The 21170-nt window shown below is 44.5% G+C and overlaps 1 protein-coding gene across 3 annotated transcripts in view; it reads left to right on the top strand.

Annotated features, from left to right (window-relative positions):
• OSBPL2 (oxysterol binding protein like 2) overlaps positions 1–21170 on the top strand; it is a 342788-nt gene that overhangs the window by 38325 nt on the left and 283293 nt on the right. The window contains exon 1 of one of the 3 annotated variants that reach the window (XM_086932857.1): positions 8566–8693. The exons of 1 other annotated variant lie outside the window; for it this stretch is intronic. The gene's annotated coding sequence lies outside the window, so the exon portion shown is untranslated. Of the gene's footprint in view, positions 1–8565; positions 8694–13929; positions 14067–21170 lie in introns of those variants that run through there. One more of the 3 variants, XM_086932856.1, reaches the window with a different exon arrangement.

Raw genomic sequence — 21170 nt, 5'->3', positions numbered from 1 at the left:
TCCTTCTTTAACTCTACGTTCTCTTCTTCTGTGATAACCTTTAAGCTATATTCCATCCACCTACTTCTCTAATTCCCTTTTCTCTTCTCCTGTGCTGATCTTCTGTTCTCTTTCACCCGCCTCCTTCTCTAATTCCCTTTTCTCTTCTCCTGTGCTAAACTGCTGTTCTTTCACCCCGCCTCCTTATCTAACTCCCTGTTCTCTACTCCTGTGCTAATATGTTGTTCTCTTCCACCCGCTTCCTTAACTCCCTGTTCTCTTCTCCTGTGCTGATCTGCTCCTCTTTTCCACCCACCTCCTTATTTAACTCCATGTTCTATGCTGATCTGCTGTTCTCTTTCGCCGCCTTCTTCTCTAACTCCCTTTTCTCTTCTCCTGTGCTGATTTGCTGTTCTCTTTCACCCCGCCCTCTTCTCTAACTCACTGTTCTCTTCTCCTGTGCTAATATGTTGTTCTCTTCCACCCGCTTCCTTACTTAACTCCCTGTTCTCTTCTCCTGTGCTGATCTGCTGTTCTTTCACCCGCCTTCTTTAACTCCCTTTTCTCTTCTCCTGTGCTGATCTGCTGTTCTCTTTCACCCGCCTCCTTCTCTAACTCCCTTTTCTCTTCTCCTGTGCTAAAATTCTGTTCTTTCACCCCGCCCCCTTCTCTAACTCCCTGTTCTCTTCTCCTGTGCTAATATGTTGTTCTCTTCCACCCGCTTCCTTACTCAACTCCCTCTTCTCTTCTCCTGTGCTGATCTGCTGTTCTCCTCCACCCGCCTTCTTCTCTAACTCCCTTTTCTCTTCTCCTGTGCTGTTCTCTTTCACCCGCCTCCTTCTCTAACTCCCTTTTCTCTTCTCCTGTGCTAAAATTCTGTTCTTTCACCCCGCCCCCTTCTCTAACTCCCTGTTCTCTTCTCTGCTCCTGCGCTGATCTGCTGCTCTCTTCCACCTGCCTCCTTCTTTAACTCCTTGTTCTGTTCTCCCATCCTGATCTGCTGCTCTCTTCCACCCTGCCCTTTTCTCCAAAACCCTGTTCTCTTCTCCCGTGCTGATCTGCTGTTCCCTTCCACCGCCAACTTCTCTAACTGCCTGTTCTCTTCTCCTGTGCTGAACTGCTGATCTCTTCAACACGCATCCTTCTTTAACTCCCTGTTCTCTTATAATATGCTGATCTGCTGCTCTCTTCCACATACATCCTTCTGTAACCGCACACTCACATACATACAACCATACACGCACACACATACAACCACACACACATCTATCTATCGCCCCCACTCTATCTATCGCCCCCACTCTATCTATCGCCCCCACTCTATCTATCGCCCCCACTCTATCTATCGCCCCCACTCTATCTATCGCCCCCACTCTATCTATCGCCCCCACTCTATCTATCGCCCTCACTCTATATATCCTCACTCCATCTATCTATCGCCCTCACTCCATCTATCTATCGCACAACAACAGCATCACTCAGGGGCACCACAACATCACTATGCGCTACCAAAGCATCACTGAACGCCACAGCATCACTTGTCGCCACCACAACATCACACAGCGCCACCACAGTATCAATCTGTGCAAACATTCAACAACAACAACTGGTTCAAATATGTTCCCTCAATGTTTCAAACTTCATTACAAACGTCACAAAAAAATGTTGATATTTCACTTCTGTTCTTATGTTTTAGTCACGATAAAATACACTGAACATAATCTTCACAAAAGTTATTTACAAAAGTTTAAGCTATTGCCATTATAAATTACAATAACTTTTATTTAAGTATTCCCTTTTTTTTATAAAAAACATTATTTGTAAAATCAATACTTATAAGTCACGTAAATACAAAAAATGTTGCATTAAAAATGCTATAGGTGTCACATTTTCAAAAAATAAAAGTATTACCATTGTAAATGACAAAGCTATTAATTTCACAATTTCCAAAAATAACACATAAATAACAAATTTGTCATGTACAGGACAAATAACTCAGACTTTCCTAATGCGAGACCTATTGCATTGCAAATGCTTGTTTATGGAGGGGCTGGAGATCCTTCACACCATGGAAACATATTTTTTCTATTCCTGCTCTTGCCAGGAGTAAATGAATAATCTTTCCCAGGCTGGAAGGATCTGGTGAAGCGTTTGTGAACACCCTTGAACTGGTAGGTGTGTGAGTGTCTCACTAGCTCACGTGGCATTTCCGTCCTGAAACTACCGCCGCCCACCTGATACCAGCCGATATGAGTAGATTTGCCCAAACGAACAACTTCATGCTTTTTAAATCCTTTAATGAATGCAAAACCAACTCTTGAATGTGTATTCCAAACGTACATACCTAAATAACTTGGAGAATCGGCTCATCGCATTTTGACTCTGACCTTGCAGAGCTGAACGAATTGTAAAATGCTAATGCGTGTAATGGAGATAAAACTAAGTACATGTTCACAATTACGGCCACCACAGGAACTGATGCACAATGAGATGAAGTTATTTGCCCATGAAATACACAATGTGGTTGAGTAGACCAGGCCAGAAGTCTCTTTGGTCACCATGTGGCACCGTACCACAATCTTGGCTTATTTACAGTAGCATTTTGTGAAATCAAGTAAATACATGAAAGTAAATTTGTCATAGCAATTTAAAAGACACTGCATCAGAAAAAGTAAGAACGAGAGCAATGGTGCAGTTATAAAAAGATATATCCCAAAATCTGTTAAAATCAAAATCCTGTCATACTGAAAGTTGTAGCATATTTGGAGGTCTTCCATGAACGGAAAACTTGGATAAACTGATTCAATTTATGAACAAAGCATCTGCATATGCAGAGCGAGTAAATATTCAGATATTTTCTAGAAATATCACTGGTATGTTCTGAAGCTGGTATAATCGAAAGGTGGGTAATCGGAGAATCCATTATCTCAGCTCTGATTTTTTTATAAGAATGTTGTCATTAATTGTCACCTCACTAATGCACTAAATTGGACATAGGGATTTTTGTTTTACTAGACAAATAGATTTGTGAACAATCTTGAGAAAATTCTCAGGGCACAATGCGAAGGTGAGGCAAAAGGAGTAACATTCCTTTTTTTCATCTTTTGTATGCTCTTATTGTGGATGTGGAGTTGAAGGGAGTATGGTTCCATGAGTTATAAAAAAATATATATTTTTGCTTTGAGGGTTGGGAGCTCCTTGGTGAAACATTACGTGCAGCAGGTGCGAGTGGCTTGTAATTGGTTTTTTTCTTTCACAGGATGGTCGTAAAAAAGGCTTTTAACACCAATTAATTTAGGAACTGCTGAAACTTTGTAGCTTAAGATTTCTGAAATGGGTTTAGACATTGGTATCTTGTTTCCCCGTTTCTTCCAGCACATTGCATTATTCTTGGCGAATCTTTGGAGTTGCATTGTTTTGGTAAAATGGTGATGAAGGGGGTGGCAAGATGGTTGCACCATATCAAGGCTAGAGTTTGAAAATGTGTGTGTTGGCACTGTTGCTGAAAATGTTATCTCAAGTGCGTCCCACAGAGAGCTTTAAGTAGGTATTGAGCTGCCTCAGTTAAAGTTTACAACCTGATAGGCCTTTTGTTGAAGATTGATCAGGTTTCTCAAACCATGTACTGATATCATCCAGGACAATCACAATGAGGTTCGGCTGGCTTAGACTGCGGGCTGAATCACAGATACTTGTTGCAAAAGAGGTGCTTTGAGGCGGTGGGTTCATAAGAAGTTAGTCTTTTGGGATCCGTGCAGGTTCGAGATATTCATTCCGTGTTTTGAAGGTGCAAGATGGTCAGAGAGACCTTCTTCATTCACTCTTGTGACACATTCCCCACTTTTATTTTTGATGAGCATGTGTTTTAGGTCTTTTCGCCCAAGTCTGAAGCCGAGTGAGTTTGGTGGAGTGGTAGTTATCTGGAGAGTAAGGTCCATTTATAGTTTTATTGTCCGTGGATGTGTTACATTTTTCTCGCTGGGTCCAGCCCTGGGTTATGTCAATGTGTAGGCGGGACTGCAAGGGAAAGCAGCCAGCGTCCGCATTCCTCAGCCTGATCAACAAGTTTATGATTACTTTGATTGGCCTGTTCCCTTGCGTGAAGCTTATTATTGCTAAGTTTGAATCTCAGTTTAAGCCTCTGCTCAATCTGTCAGTCCGTTCTAATTTAACGTTTCAAATTGAGCTTGTGTTGTAAGAATATCTTATTTTAAAATTACAAACTTTTACAAGAAAGGACATGCATGACTCCACCTTTCAACAGGAGTAGAGTAAACATAGTAACTGAACTCTAGAAGGACGGGGAGAGATATGGAATTGATCATTGTATTTTAATTGTGCTTCAACATGCCCTTACCTATCTGTATTTGCAGATCTGCCATGATAATTAATACAGTGCTATAATTTTGGATTTGCATTTGATAGTGCTCTCTAAAAATAATTCCTTCCTATGTGCCTATCAGGCTGTGGTTGTGCACATGTTCCTGGAGATCGGTCCTTTTTGCTCCTGTTCTAACATTCTGTTTTCAGATTCTAAGCAGGCTGTGGCAGTCCCTCAATCGTTCCCTAAAGTTTTCAATCTGTTCATGCAGCCCTATTTTAACAAAATTGTTCTTGTGATGCTTACAGTGCAGTGGTTAAAGGGAGAAAGTGTTGACTTCTGTCCGCAACTCTCAAAGCCACCAACACTAAGCACTCTGATCCAAAACTCACATCTTCTGTACAAGTTTCTAGTCCCATGCATATGGCACCAGGTTTGTTTGGGGCCTTTCAGGTATTATGATTACTTAACGTTGGTATAGCACCCTGTTGCCACTTGTGTCTCCTTGTAGCACTTCATCCGGTCTCTTTTTGTTGCAGGATGGAGAATGTGTTACATGATGGGGAGTGGATGCCTGTCTAGTCTAGCTCATGATAAAATGTGTGGATTGGGTGTGACTGCGGTTAAGTTTTTACCACTCTAACTTATGAACCCCAGATTGGGTTCCCCATGCAAATTCATTCCATGTTACTGCTTAATAACTGATTACACCCACCTCTCCAACAAACTCTTCACCACTCCACAAGCCCACTTCATAATGGTGTTCAGGCTTTGGTTTTCTTGCACCTTGAAGACTGCAATGTGAAGCAAGCTGACATGCTAGGTCTCTTGTGTTGCAGTTGACCTGATAAAAGGAGGAAGGAAATCGGATCATGTGACACCTTTCTTAGTCTTAGTGCAGTTTCTGAATATTATCTCCAAGTGAGAAAGTAAATTCTTTGACCGGGATAAACTTGGTTCATGTATCCGACTTGCGCTTCCTCGCAGTCAGCCGGAAATTGCACCTAGGTTCTGGTCTACCACAACCATACACGATCATTAATGCTTTACTTTTATATTGACTCTATTTCTACTTAAAACTTTTAAAATTCATGTCTCCCTTTCCGATTATTAGATTTTTCTAGCATTTTAGTGTCATTTTGTTTATTAAATTTTACTCTATTTTTCTAATTCTGTTAAGTTTTATTGTATTGCATTTTGACTTTTACTGTTTTGGTGTGACATACATGCTTTACACATTGCCCACAGTTAAGCGTATCTGCTCGGTGCCATAGCTAACAGGAGGCTGATCTTAGGTGAATTTCATGACTTTATGGGTTTGTCTTGATGAGGGCTGTGATTATTCCTTGAAGTGGGCAGTTGCGCCCCAATTAATAGTCCCATTTCTTATACAGGGTATGTAGATGCACTGTCAAATACTGTAGAACATGTTTGTTATGCTTTCTATTTAAATGCCATTTTATGGTTGTAGTACAGACTGTGTGAAAGGTGATGGCTCACCGCAGGTAGTGATGATGCTGGCTTCAAAACAGGGGCCATCAAAATGTATCCCAATAGTCCCAGCAAACATACCCTGATTGGACACAGTCTCTCTGTCATCTTTGTGCCACTCACAATGTACATATGCACGCTACATGCACACATAATATCATCACAATACTCTTGGTGCCAGATTGAAGCAAAACTTTTACCTGCGTCAGCAGCAGACTGGACTACGGCAACGTACTCTATGCAGGAATCCCAGCCAAACACCTATGATGACTACAACGCATCCAAAACGCCTCTGCCCGACTGATCGTCAATGTCCCCCGCCGCAGCCACATCACCCCCACCTGAGAGATCTACACTGGCTCCCCGTCGACAAGATGATCACCTTCAAGCTCCTCACCCACGCACACAAAGCACTCCACAACGCCGGACCAGCCTACCTGAACAGCAGACTCCGCTTCTACACCCCCACCTGCCAGCTCCGCTCCGCCAGCCATGCCCTTGCTGCTGTCCCCTGCATCCAACGAAGAACCTCCAGTGGCAGATCCTTCTCCTACCTCGCCGCCAAGACCTGGAACACCCTCCCTACCCACATACGGCAGACCCAAGACCTACTCGCCTTCAGAAGACTCCTCAAGACCTGGCTCTTCGAGCAGTAGCGGCACCCCCTCCCCTCAGCACCTTGAGACACTCCCGGGTAAGTAGAGCGCTTTACAAGTACTCTGATTGATTGATTGATTGATTGATTGATTGAGTGCAGCAGGTAGGCCACACTCCTCTATGGCACAGAACAAAAAGTTTGTTCAGGACTTTTCATTCACAAAAATATGTATGCTGCCACCATCGCTTCTAGACAGCAATTCACAACATAGGCGTAAGCCCCATGTCGACAGTGGGGAAAAAAACAATTCTGACCTTAGCATTGCAATGGACAGGCCTATACTGGACTGCAGTGCTCACGCTAAATTAGCACCTGAGCTGGGCCGTTAAAAGGTCATATATCGTTTCAAATGTAATTGGGTCACTCAAGGCAGGGTTGTGTACCCATATACTATGCATGGAACATTCCCGTCCAACAGGAGGGTAAGCCTGCAACCCAAGCAGAAAATGTAGACTCCCCCCACCCCCTCCCACAAATTTTACGGGATTCTAATAAAGACACTGAGGCGAGATTATGACAACTGCATTACTGAAAAACTCGAGCAGCAAAGGATAAACAATCAGTATCCGAAGGAAAATAAACGGGATGGACAAGTTCCCATTTTTGAACAATGAGCATATACTGTGCATCCAAACTCCAAGGTGTCAGCTAGAGCTTGTGACATCAGACTCCCTCTCTTCCTCCCAACTAGAAAGAAGTTGTACCGTTGTGATGTATGCGGCTGTTGCACAGTGTCAGCAAAACGCGTTGCCCGAGGTAATGGGTCACAAAGGCGAGACCTACCGGGTTTGCTAACGCTTGTTTTTTCTTCTAATACTGTTTATTCTTTGCTGCTCGAAGTTTTCAGTAAACGGGGCCTACGTGAGCCTTTGTTCTTGTAATGGGGTCTGTGAGTCAGTTAACGGAGCTGTAAGGACCCCCGCCTCTCCTGCCGAGCACCGGGGTCTCTCTTCTGGATCTGGCCGCCACGCTTGTACGGTTTGCCATGGCTGTTGGTGGGTGTGCTTGCGTTTGTGGTAATGCTCTGTTATCAAGATGCCTCGACAAGCCGCTGTCGTTTGCTGGTGACGTGCTGGAAATGTTTCTCACTTCGGGCCCTGGGGCACATACAGGCTGTCGCTGCTGACACGTAGTCAGATCTGGGTTGCATCTCCCATGCACACGTGGTCATACTGTATTAATCATTCGCATCCAGAGCTCTTGGGGTTTGTGCCAGGTGTCTGCCTGTACTTCAAGAATATTGGTGTTTTATGCAAAGCGATCGTTTGGGAGTTTTCATTTCTAGTGGTGATCTATCGTCTTTGAGGCGGGTCAGCTTTTGATCAATCTGCTTTTTAAAACATGGCCGCTTTTGCTTGTGTAACTTCCTTCCTGTTGCATTAGCAGCTCTAATTGTAGTGTGAGGCCTATTTTTGCTTAATGCCTGACCTTCGCATTATGTAGTCGCTGGTAGTCGTGTTCGGGTTACCAAGATGGTATTGGCCACTGTGCTGGGGCGCTGGTGGCATGCACTGAGAGAAAGGGTACCCCTGGCAGCCATCTCTTTTAATACAGTTTGTATGGCGTGTTTGAGGTAAAAAGCAAGGACTGTGTGCAGAGTTTGACTGCAGGGGGGGGGGGGGAGGTAAATCGTAGCTTCCTTTTCACAGCGATCAGAGGGTTCTGTGTCACGTTCAACACCCTTCTTAGACCTTGCATGCCGGGATTTGTGAGCGGAGCACCTTCCACAAAATAGTAAAAGGGACACTACAAGTACCAGAGTGCAACATTTCGGTGTGTAAAAAAGCAGAGCGGATTTAAGGTACTTCGCATGACAGAGCTTCGTGGAAGCAATACATTTTGCCTGTGGTGGCATTTTTCGACAGAACTTTTGCTTAAGCTTTTCAAAAATAATGTGTTGAATTGACATGTTCGAGCCTCTGGCACGCAGCAGGCGGTGAATCAGCTGCATCGGTTCTTGCTCAGGGTTTCTGTGCCTTGGACGCCGTGTCTCCATCTTTGGCTTCCCGGGGTGGGGGCAGGGTGGGGCCTGTTGCCAGTCTTCGTGTTTAAACTCCCCGGCGGCCTTTCACCCGCTGCTCTTTACGCAGAGGGTGGGGCCGCCAGAGCTAGGCAACCTGGGCCGAAAGTGTCACTTGTCTCGGCCTACCACATTCCCTTCATTTCGGCTCTGCCTGTGTCACCGGCCGCATTCCCCCTGGCTCTGCACATCGACCGAAGCGCCTCGACCTGCGTCCTGCCGAGGTAAGCGCTACTCTTCCCCACTGAGCGCGGGGTGTTCATAGCTCCTCTCGGGGGTCTTTGGGGTGCAGGTCCTGCGTGTGTTTCCTAAAGGATCACCGTCTGGGCCATTCCTTACAATCTGCCGAGTTCCAAACTTCTTATTTCTTCTCGCAAGATGCCCAGTCGTGACCTTTTGTTACCGGTGCTGTGTGTGGAGTGCAGATTATGAGTTTCCGTGGGTGTACCCAGGAGCTGAACAATAGAATGTGTCCTGTAAGGTCTGATGGGTGCACCTACAGGTGTCGGCACCTGCTGCGGATGCTGTGTTAATATCCAGGCGCTTGACTGTTTCATGTTCACTTACACCTTCGTTCTTTCGAGCCGCATAAAAACATGTGCCTTCGTCGGTCGGTCACAGTAGTTATGTGGTATTTATGTAGTATTTATATATTTATTTTCCCTTGAGTAAACGAGACAGCAATCTGTTAATCAGTAGGTACACTGTTTCTCATTAGGTATAATCTAGTCAGAACATTAGTTGGTACATCTAGCTAGGCGGCCTGGGGCTATTGCTTAGGAAGACGATGGTTACATTACAGATATTGAAAGTTTAAACTCACTTTTACATCGACATTAATTCCACTAGTATCTTTTTTTTCCTGAATGTTAACTCTCTCGTTTATCATCCAAGGGATACTCTTTTTTTATATAGTTTCATTATGTGCTTACATGTATACAATGTATGTATTAAAAACCAAAACGCACATTCAACATCATTTTTGTCTGTGAAAACTTTAGGCATTAATTGATTCTACGTTTAAGATTTTCCTTTTTAATAGCGCACCTACCACCTGTTGTTGCTGGGCGATTTTGTAGTAACTACATGTAACAGCACGTAGGACAGTGAGAAACACTTTTTAGATCAAATTCTTAATAACACATCAAACTTAGATTGATATTAAAGGTAGATTGATTTAAAAACTAACCAAAAAGTGCAGCTTTCACTTTCTGGCACTTCATGAATACGTTTGGGGTTAGTCCTACTCCTACTCATCTTAATTTATCCAGTTCGGGCACTAAAGTACTTCTCGCAATTCGCTGAAAATATTCGTACTTCGTTGAATATAGTGTAACTGATGGGCACTTCCTCCGCAGTGAAGAGCCCCAACATTACTCCCCCCGTGGGCCATTCAGCAGGCAAAGAGGTTGCTGTCAGGAAGAGTTAAAAAAAAAAAAACACCTTGTGAGGCCACATTTGCATGCAAACAGATGAGATCTGTGCATGACTCATACAATAAGTTCGTAACTTTCCTCATTCCCTTGGGCTCTGTGGGACCAGCGTCCTTTCTGTAGAAATAGGGGACATCATCCACCTACTTCCTCCCCCTACTAGTCCCACTGGAACTGAATTATATTTACTAAACCTAAGCCTGGTGGAGACCTTACATTAGTAGATTGTATAACGTGTACTAGTGTTAATCCATTGTAAAGCCAGAGTGGTATTAGCTGGATGTAAATCTCTTGATAACCTGAGGGCGGCAGCCTTGACACAATTCCCAAGCCATGGGGCTGTAGGTTGTATCCTGGTGTTTGTACGAAAGACCTAATCACAACTTGGAAATGCTTTGCTGTCCTACCTATTATTTTTCTTTCCAAACTATTCCTGTATTTGCTTTGCCCCCCTGTGAATTGAATAGGGGTACATGCCCATTGGAGATGCTCCATTGTGTGTCCCCTCCACTCCCCTCCCACCCTTGTTCATCACTAGGTCTGCGTTCTTACTGTTGGTCATTAGAGCTGTAATCCGATGACTGTGTAACACCCCATTCTGAGTGATCTTGTCTGGTATGCCCCCAACCCTGGCTATGCGGTGACTAGTGTTGGTTACAGTGGATACGTCATCCATGGGCTCCCTCCTTCTTACCTTTACCACTGTGTACAGTTTGCCTTCTGTCTCTCCTTAGTCAGCTGATCTACCAGTTTCCCATAGCCGTGAATCTTTACCATCCTCAAGCGTGGGAAATGTTTGTAGGGTGTATGTGAATGTTGCCAATTACTTACAAATACTGTGCGACTGGTGGGGTGCGTTTGCACCCAGGAGGTCACTGCATAGGATGGATGCTCTCTTTACCCGGCTGGCTTGTCCCTGGTGTACATGCCGGACTGTGTGTATTTTTTCCATTTTCCATGCACCCCTCCACATGCATAGAAACACCTAGGTAACCTGTCAGGACGGGGAAGGGGGCAGGGTACCAGCCCATTCCCAGTATGAAGAGTTGGTTTTCCCTCTGTTCAAGTGAATCGTTCTCCACCTCCTTATTACTTTGTCACTGCTAGTTTCCAAGGCAACCAGGATCCCTGCCATACTCTGTCGGACCTGGAATCCACAAAACCACCTAGACTCGTCTAACCTGATCTGAAAAATGAATCCTGGCTCCAGAAGCCTAGCCAACATCATGCTCATGTTTCCAGGAATGAAGTCGTATATGACAATTTTAAAAGACTAGCTTCTCGCCATGACTGCTAGATGAGGATGAAACTACCCCCTTGACTCTCCAGTAGCTTATACTCTCTGGGGCTTTACAGGGGACTCTGTACTCCAGTGCAGAAGAAACAAACTTCCAAGAGTGGAACCACTGCTGGATTGCAACTTCCCCTTTAGGCTGGGCCTAACCCTACTGGTCCAGCAGGAAGCCTTTCATTCTATGATCCAATTGACCTGAACTTAGCTGCCTGTATGATGAGCTAACTTGTGGCTCCCAGCAGTAGACCATTTGAACTCGGAGAGGCCTTCAAGAGGCCCAACTGACTGAAGAATCTGCAAGGAAGATGTGTCAGCCCACCCAGGTCTCCCATGAGTGATTCCCTCTGCTTTGATGGTCTTGGCAAAAACTGAGATCTGCAGCACCTGGGCCAAGCAGATGAAACCTCTCCTCTCGCCCCAAACATGTTTCTACTCCTTTACCCTTTTCTGTCCTAGGTGATACCAGACATATTCCACCTCACATCTCTATTATGGTTTTTTGACTGGAGAATGTTGTTTTGATTTTGGAACCATCTTTGTAGGCAGTTTGATTCCCGAAATATCAACATTTGAAGTGTTGTTTCCAGCGGGAGGTGCCAGTAATCTCCATTGCCACAGGACACCCTTTAATGTGATGGGTACATTTTAAGAGGCAGGCCCTTAAAGTTTAGATTACCCAGGCCCCATTGTGGTGGTTGTTAGTCCACCACAACATCTGCTGCCATTGAAATCCTAATCCGTTTCATCCTTCGCTAGTTGCCAGACTCCATCCAGTGTGCTATGTTCTTAACCTGATGACAGTGATCGAATCCCTGTTTACCATTGACTTGAGTACATTAACTCATGAGAGCCTTCATCTGCTGCAGTTACTTCATTGATGTGGGGTATTCATAGTTTTTCCTTAAGGATGTTTGACTATTTTTGCATAAATTGTTGGAAACTCAGCAGTTGAGACTTTGCGTCCCCCAGGAAAGACCTCACACTTTGAGCTTTAAAAATAAATCCCTTTCTGATGCCATAGTGCAGACCAGCATCTTAACATGCCTTGACTCAGGAATGAGGTTAATTCCTACCGCTGGATTTGGGAAGGCTAGAAATGTGTCTTGCGGAGGATAACTCAGAGAGCCAATTAACAATAGACCAGGGAGAGAGACATTTGGTGACCTGCTGCAAACTGAATAACCTCTGAATCTGTGGCTGGAGCCCAGATCTCCAAGTGTAAAAGCTGCTTGATAGCCTCCACACCTGGTGTCCAAGAATCGCCCAGAATGTCGCTCTCAAAAAACAGAGCTGATTCAGTCGCCCGCAGAAAAGATGCCCACCTCGGTCCTGGCATACTTTGGCACCCATGAGTTTGAGTTTATTCTGTCAGCCGAGTGAAGGCCATTAACTTCTTTATTGGTATGACACCTATTCCGCCCTTGGCATCTGGTCCAGTTTGTTCTTGCTCATGTTTCAAGTATTCTGATTCAGACGGAGTACGGTGCTTGTAAGGTGTGGTATATAGCAGGCAGATTTGTTGTTGATATTTGATATTTTATGAGTTTGTTGGGTCTGGCTGGAGCGTGCTACGAAGCTGCTCACATGCTGATGGAGCTTCCTGGAATGCATCTTGCACATGGTGTTTGAAGTACAGAAGGTGTTTGGTAGTGCTCTGGAGGCCTGAAGCTCATCTCTGCACTCAGCTGAGAGGATGTTCCTAGTTCTGTTCCGACGTGGACTGTTGTATGATGGCGCGTGATGGTTTGGGCGGATGCTGTTCTGCGCCTGAGGCTATCCACCTGACTTGTAGATGGCTAACACTGCTATTGGTCATTTGAGTGGTCCACACCGCCCGCCTGGGTGGATGTTGAGGGTTCATTTTGAGAGCCTGTGTGAAAAGGAGAGAGGTGCCATTCTTTAATAAATTGTTGAACAAGGTCCACCCTTGAACACCCAGGCAGCTGCATGTCTCTTCTATAGCCATGCGGTTGGCCTAGCTGCCCATGGCCACGAGAGACTGACGAGTACGTAAAAATGGCGCCATGTTTACAATGCATACATTCCTATTCGGGCCCTCCCCACCCAAGGGCCAACAGGAGGCTGCTAAAGGGTGGAGGTCAGGACAAGGAGTCGACTTGTGATGCTGTTGGGGTAGAAAGGGTGTGTCATTTCCCATCTTCTGCTACCCTAGACGTTATGGTAGTTTAAATGTGCCGGACGCCACCCTGGGGATTTCAGTGTTGCACGACGCCTTGTCTCTGTGAGGAAAGCAGTTATTAGACGGTTCGCGCAGTTCACCGCATACACTCGTGAATGCTGCTTGGTTTACTATTGGCCGCTCATCTGCCGCTGGCGCACTCTCCCTGGGGTGGGGCTATTGCTGGCATTGCATCTTTCCGAGGCTCCCCTCGGGGGCCAGTCTGTCACCAGTTCTTACGTTGTCTTTATTTTTGTTAATGGTTTTTCGCCCTTTTTTAACCTCCAGTCTTGTGAAAAATTGTGAAATCTGTATTCTAAGCAAAATGCATTTCTTGGAACATGTGACTCTTTTTTTTTTATTTAAGCCGAGCAGCTGGGGTGAATCCTCCAGTGAACCCGTGCGAGGCTAAATCCGTTCAGTGCCTTCGTGTTTGGAAGGCGAGCAGAGCCTTGTGCAATGTGTCATCATCTGCTAGGTTACGTCGAGTCGTCGAGTGGTCTGTGAATGGGGCTCTCTGCACAGCAGATCCCAGCGAGGAGCATGGCTTGTGCGGTCCCCATCATGGCGGTGAAGTAGGGTGACCCACTGGCATGGGTGCAAATTCAGGACGGTGAGTGTAAAATTTCAGGACCGAGTCCAAAATTCAGGACAAAAATTCAGAAAAGAAGGTCAAAGTTCAGGATAAAAGGTACGATTTACAGAAACATGAGAGGAGGTCGCACAGTAGTCAGCCGCGGTCGGTAGTGGGAGTACCTGCCAGGCGGTGACGTGGGGAGTGGGAGGGGCAGGGTGGGGGGTAGTAAACTATGGATTACGGAGGTTTACAGGTGAGTAAACATATAAATAAATCTAATTTCGTTGGGCGCACTGCATCGCATTTGGGGATGCAACGAAATTTGTTTTATTAATACCCGGTAGTGTACTCTCACTCCAGACCGACCGTGGCTGACAATAGTATAGAAATAAGTAAGTATACACTAGAGTTAAATTGACATGTTCATAGTGGCATAATAATTGCAGGCTGGCAAAGAACATAGAAGTCTTTGCCATTAGCCCTGTCGTTTATTCTCGTTTATTTCAAAATGCAGCGCAGCTGAACACCAAAGCATGGCTCTTGTTTCAGTTGCACTTAAGTTGAACTTAGTTTGTTATTTATTTATCCTTCTGAACACTGGGCAGAATTTTACTGTCCAGTATGATAGCAAGAATACTTCTAATACCCGTCTCCGAAAGCTTACGGATTTCACCGTAGTTCCAAGGTGTTGTTTTCAGAAAATGAAGGCAGGCACCGACACACCATATGCTGTAACTGCAGTATGGTCCATTGTCCTTCAATCGGCCACAGGCAGAATGACAATGGGGCTAACTAACTGACCATCTACGAGGTCTGGGAGAGGAGCTGTTGAAGCCTCTTCACTTCAAAGAAACGCTAGCTCACCCCAACAGTGAGTGCTATTAAACCCCTGAGGCATCTCACAGTGGGCATCCCAGATTCTTGGAAACCCCAGAATTACGGACAAAAGGCGTCTGTAAAAAGTATTATGACGGACAACGGACTTGGCAATGAAATGACGGACGGTCCATGAAATCTACGGACAGTTGATCGCCATGCCCTGTGTTTGCTTCTGAGCAGGAAGTGAAAGAGAACATGCTCTGGAGACTGTACTCTGTACTGTCCTCCAGATGAAGGTGGTGAAGAGCATGCCATGTACTGTGCCCTTCTCCATGTTGAAGCGCATGGCGTGGTCTGTGCTATTTACCAGGCCTGGACTCGGACAGAAAATAGACCCGGGCACCAAAATACAAGTGGCCCCCCATTAGTGAATTGGATAGCTAAAAAAATAGCTCATGTTTGCAAATTGGGGCAGTTTTGAGCTTGTAAATACACACAGTATGCATGTTTTGCAAGGTATGGAAGACTGCATGGGTTTATGCTTGCCACAGGCAATGTTTGCTTTAATATCAGGGAAATCAACTGTAAAAACTGGCCCCAGCGGACAATAAAACAGACTCGTAAATACCCAGAAAAACGGCCCACAGACTGACCTCTCAGACCAGCGAACGGGCACTGCCCGATTGCCATATAGGCCAGTCTAACCGTTCTATTTACACACACTTTGAAGAGTATTGTGCTTCCAAATTGCTTCTATTGTGAGCTATGGTCAGGGGTCCGCATACTCTGTACTCTGCTGCTGAACTGGTATTGATAGTCCCGCATTCTGTACCCTAGGCCGGCAGATGAGGGACATGCCCTTTTCTTTGCACCAGGGCGGATAGAAGTTGGAGCCTAGATTTATGTTTGTAAAACAGACATTTACTCTAAGTGAACCTCTTCTTATGGAGCCCTGAGTAATTGGAACTGTAGAAGTCCAAAATTGATTTAGAAAAAAGTATCTGCCATGGTAATCTCTTAGGAGGAGAGAAAAGAGAAAATCTGTCTCAAAATAAGGCGAATGAAAAACCACGCTTTGAATAATGAAGCAGTGTGTTGGATGAAATACAAATCTGCATCCAGCGAAGGTTCCTTATGACCTTAACCGGGGTGGGGAAACTCCCAAGAGACAATGACCAGACCGAGGCTTCCCAGAGAATGACTTTACATGACACTTTTTCTAATCTTTAATTTTGATGGATTCAGTTGCACAAAGTTCTTGCCCATCCAACCCCTAATGGATTCCAAGGCCCCAGGCAACCCATGACTTATGGCAGAGCTTAATTTTGTAAAAAAAGAAATAATCAGTGCCAGGACACTCATCAGGAGGCGACTGCAGCTTGCACCACACATTGCTCCTGCCATGTTGCCAACAATAGTATCAGCACAATAACTAACCATCACCCGCCTACAGGTGTCACCATTGGGTCTATTCAAGGCCTGTAAAGCTATAAGAATGGTTTCGGTGGCAGGCAGTAGTCATTTTTAATGTATTTTGAATTAATAATTAATTGTGGTGGTCATCTCTAAATTACCAGACGGCTCCCCCTTGTGGCAGACTGTCACGAGCGCTGGTGTTGACAATTAAGTGCTGGTGCCGAGTGCCAAAAACCACAGCTGCAAAATAAGCACGGGCTCTAAGCCTCCAGGGTAGTTTCAAGACTAACCACCTACTGAATATCATCATCATACATATTTGTATACCTAAAAGCCACATTTCAAAACCACCAAAGGTAAGTGGTAGAGATCAAAAAGAAGCAGATTTAAGGCTGATTATGGTGTTACTCCCCACGTTAGCTCTTTATGTTCTTAGCTAAAAGAGCCCTCCTGTATTACCTGGGTTTGTTTTGCAAGAAAGGACACCAGCCAGCCTAGAGCAGAGTCATCGACACCCTGACCGCCTTGGACTCAAGTTACGGTGGCCCACTGTATCAAAGGCAGCTGACTCTGGTAATAAAACCACCACCCTCGAGCCACCTTCATCCAGCATTAGCTTTAAATTATTACAAAAGGACACCACCTGCTCTAGGCAAAAGAGGATGGATGTTACTTTAAGAATATTGTTTTACTTGCCACATTTTATTGGAATTGAGCAGTGGACACTCCCTCTAATAACTTTGTCAAATAAGGAGAAAAGAGAGATTGGGATAATATTAGCCAGGTCCTCAGCATCAGTCCAGGCTTTTTTTAATTGTGTGAACTATTGCTTTCTTCCAGGCACTGGGCATTATCTTAGTATTAAGTCACACATTGATATCTGTAGTCTAGGGGCAGCCATTTGTATGATTTCTTTATTAGATGGGCTGGACATATGTTTGTGTGAGAGCTGAATAGCTTACTGCTACTCCTCAAGGCTTGGCTTTCTTATACAGAGAATAGGGGTAAAACTCAGTGATCTTATATTTCGTAATAGTCAACCCCTTCGATGCTCATGACAAGCTCAGCTCGTCATGAGGCACGGTTGAGCTGTGCTCATGACCAGCTGAGCTCGTCATGAACAATGGAATAACTCGGGACACAGCACAGTAGGGGAAAACCATAAGCAGCGATGGTGTTAAGCAGGCTACTCAATGAGAACAATACCGGGAGAAACCCCAACCAGTAACTGCCACCAGCCAGTAACTAGACTGTGTCAGTGGGTTCTGGAACTACAGTCTTTCTACTTAAGCACGATTCCCCAGGTTGAGCCCCACATGAGTTTCCTGCAATTGCATCTGGGGCTGACTGTTGGTTGATCGTTCCTAGAACATCGAAGTCTAGCCAACCATGGTTTCCATCTTGCCATGGTGAGCACAAGCTCCCATCTTTTCGGTGGTACACCTCTTCACCCTGGTCCATTTGTATCTCATCATTGCTGATCCCTCATTATGGATGAGGTGTATATTGGAAGCAATATGTGCCTTGAGGTGTGTTACATTTGAGTCTCCCCATTGAGATGTTGAAGAAAAAGGCAATCATTCAAACTTTTTCTCTACTTTCAAAATTTAGTTTGGTGGCTATCAACACAGATCGCTCCAAGCCCTCTTTTGTATGAAGAACCAAGGGGACCCATTCTCCTTACGCGCTATCTTCTGGCTGATGCCCTCTGGGACTCGAACTATATTGGATTGCATTTTCCTACTAGTGTCTACAGGGATCAACACTAGAGTGGGTAGCCTGAGCAGGTATCTAAATGTGAGTAGAAACCCTCCAGAAGTCTTGAATCCTTCCATCTTTGAATCCTGGTGCGGTCCAAATGAAGAGCCGTTTGGCACTTATCTCAGCACCACATGTGACCAAATCACTTCCTGGAGGAACAGGGGTGTCTTGCGCCCTCAGGAACAGTTTACTGTGGGACTAAATAGTGTGTTCTTAATGCGTTTTCCAATGTCTATGATTCTGAGGGCTCCTAAGAACCACATGTAGCGCTCACAGTGCTGATCTAGTGTTCTTAGCTTGGTTTAGCCAAGTTTCGTTTTTGGACCTGCCTCATCAAGTTAAGAAACCCATTGAGAAGGAGTGGAGTAATGCTTCACCGGTTTCCCCCCCCCCCCCCCCCCCCCCCCCCCCACCACCACCACCACCACCCACCCCAGTTCCCCCCTGCTCCCCTTGAATGCATGTTTCCTGTGAAGTTAAATTTTAAATAAGTCTCTCCAGGGCGAACGTGGAAGGTCGTGGCTATTGCTAAGACATCCTACACCATGATTTAGTATAAAGCTAAATTCCTGAGATTCTGAAACCTGTTAGGAAAATCAAACCTCTCATCTGCTCATTGAGCACTTTGTGTCCTTTTCTTATCACCTTGTCGAACTAAGGATATATATATCTATATGCTTGCATGACTAGTCTCAGGTTATTTGGAGACTACTGGAAGCATTCAAGGGAGTTCTTTTTCATGGCCAGAGTGTCTGTTGATTTATGTCCAACGGTACCCTGTGGCCTTCTGTGCCCTAAACATGAACCTAGCAGCTTGAAGCATGAACTCTTTTCAAAACACAGACCCCCGTAATATAAATGTTATTGCTTGAAATACTTATTGATTGTTTTGGATTCCATTGATCAGTCCTATGCGAGTTGCAAGCCATTTGTGCCACAAACCGTTCACTATCTTCATTAAGGTCAGGGTGTTCTTGAAGACCCTCAGCTTTGTTTCTGAAGTACTAATGGAGTTGTAGCTGTGTTACAGGATATTGTTCTTCTAACATTTTTTCCTTATTCTCTTGCTTTTTATGCTGAGGAAACCTTCCTCAATTGGGAATTGCGAATTTTATCTTAGCCAAACCATTGAGTATGTTCTATTGTTTGTGACTTTTGAACGCAATGATGCCAGCCGGACAGCTGTTGAGGGCACTATTGCCAAAAATGTAAAATCCGTGATCAGCCACGGCTGCACCTTGATGGAACCAACCCTCTATCTAGTGTACAGGCATTTCTCACCTGGGCAGAGATGGCATCACTGGCATTCTTTCAGCATGTACCTGCCCAGATTTATGTTGGGTGGCTATGTGGGCTACCGCACATGCCATCTGCTGATGGTACTTTCTTATGGCTTCAGCCTTAGGCACGCGGAGTTTGGCCTGTAAATTATCTGCTGTCTTTTTTTTCTGTAGGTCTGTGCTGCCATATGGTCCATTGCCCTTCTCCCTTTCTAATTCTTAATTGTTTTGGAGATTATCCACAAGTTGTGATGGAGGTGATATGTCAGGAAGTAAGCAGAGGATAAAGTTACTTTAGTTGTTTTTCCGATACTCCTAGACAATTGACTTTCCAAGAGCCAAGACTTTACTCCTCATCCTAAATACACATAATGATTGACTTGGTTTTAGGTCTTGCCTTAGACGGCATGTGTGCTGTTGCTTTCAAGACATTTTGTTTACATACAGGGGCTTAGAGCTGCCCCATTGCTTACTGTTTGCTTCCATGCCTGTCTTATTTGCTGGATCCTGTTTGATGAGCACTTGCTGGCTTCACTTACTGTTCGTATGTTTACCCTGATCAAGTACAGCTTATCATTTTTGAGGAGTGCCCTTCTGCTACCCCGCTTCTGTCTCTGGTTATGTATTTCTTCTACTTGCAGCACTTCTTAAGTGTATATGTTTTTAGGTTGTCTTGCTCCTGGTTTTGCTTGCGCTGTTGCTTTCACTGCGTGCTTACTGTGTTGTTGTTTGTATAGTTATACTTTTCATCTTCTCCCTTTCTACTCTTTGGTGCAGCATAACACCTCCAGCAGGCCATAGGTTTTCAGCGTCGCTTTAAGCTGATTTCAAAATAAGTTGATGGTTTTGCACTATTGCTATTAAGTTATCACTCCGTTATTAACAAAGTGCTTTTTGGTACGGGTTTCATGATTTATAGGATGCTTTTTACATGATTAAAATGTTTTACGCAAAAAATGGGGTGTTTTTAAATTTGTTTGTTTGCATGGTTACGGTTGGATTGAGCACAAGTGTGAAAATAACATTGTAAGGCACTTTTTTGCTTGTACAGTTGCTACTATTGCTCTTCCTCACATAGCTTAATGTGTACATCGTAATAACGATTACCATACCATACCACATTTTACAATAACAAGCCTTACCATGCCATACAGTGGCAAGCCATACCATAATATATAAAGACATGTCATAAACGCAGTTCTTAGCCGTTTGAAATCTGTGGACCCCACTGAATCATTACTGGAATCCGAGGACCCCTCTCGGCTAGTATTGGAAGCCAGGGACCCCCATCCTCAGCAGTTTCTATAATTTGATCCTCAAAATAATGCACATATAGAAACAAGTATACTCCAATTAAATGCTTAAATATTTAAATATATTGTTTATTTCACAATCAAATATAGAAAGTTTTCAAATCTTCATTTTCGAACTTTAATTTATATATACTGTTCTAATTTCTTAATTTTAATATTGAATTTTGTATAACAGTTTAGGACCCCCTTAGTAGGGCTCGGAGGCCCCCAGGGGTCCTCTGCCCACAGGTTAAGAGCCCCTGACAGAAGATACCATACAATGACAGGTCATACCATACAATAGCATAGTATACAATGACTAACCATACCATAAAATGGCAAGCCATCCCATACCATTCTATACAATGACTGGCCATACTTTACAGTGACAGCCCATACCATATCATACTATATACGACAGACAGGCCTGGCCTGTCAACGACTCTTGTTTGTACCTTTGTTGTCCTCTAGCAAAACCAGTAATTTGTGTAAGGTGCGGTCACTCCTGCTGCCCTCCCTGCACCTCATTGTTGATCTTGATTGCCAGGCAAGGCCAGGCCAGGCAATCCCATACTGCAGGCCACACCATTCTTTACAAAAGTAATCCTGCAATGATATTATAATATTATATGTGATATATAGAAATCTAG

This window comes from Lissotriton vulgaris, chromosome 7 (assembly GCF_964263255.1).
Source record: "Lissotriton vulgaris chromosome 7, aLisVul1.2, whole genome shotgun sequence".
Classification (NCBI taxonomy): Eukaryota; Metazoa; Chordata; class Amphibia; order Caudata; family Salamandridae; genus Lissotriton; species Lissotriton vulgaris.
The sequence above is the reverse complement of the archived record's forward strand: the minus strand, read 5'-3'. Positions and strand labels throughout refer to the sequence as shown.